Raw genomic sequence first — 262 nt, 5'->3', positions numbered from 1 at the left:
GTCTAGATTAGCTTTGAAAAAGGAACCGGGAACCGGGAATAAGGAATAAAGAACTGGGAATAAGGAACCAACTTCAGCCTCATGGAGTGGTGGGTGCATTGGGGGATCTGGGCAGACAGACAGACTGACAGCGCGAAGGACCCGACGGGACGGAGCCGGGGGGAGCGGGGCATGGGCAGGTCCCCGGGCACACAGGGGTTAACGCCCCGGCACCCCACTCCAGGCTGATGCAACCGGCCACGCTGCAGCGTCGCGGGCACGG

This window comes from Alligator sinensis, unplaced genomic scaffold (genome assembly GCF_000455745.1).
Source record: "Alligator sinensis unplaced genomic scaffold, ASM45574v1 scaffold647_2, whole genome shotgun sequence".
NCBI lineage: Eukaryota > Metazoa > Chordata > Crocodylia > Alligatoridae > Alligator > Alligator sinensis.
Note: the sequence above shows the minus strand (reverse complement) of the source record.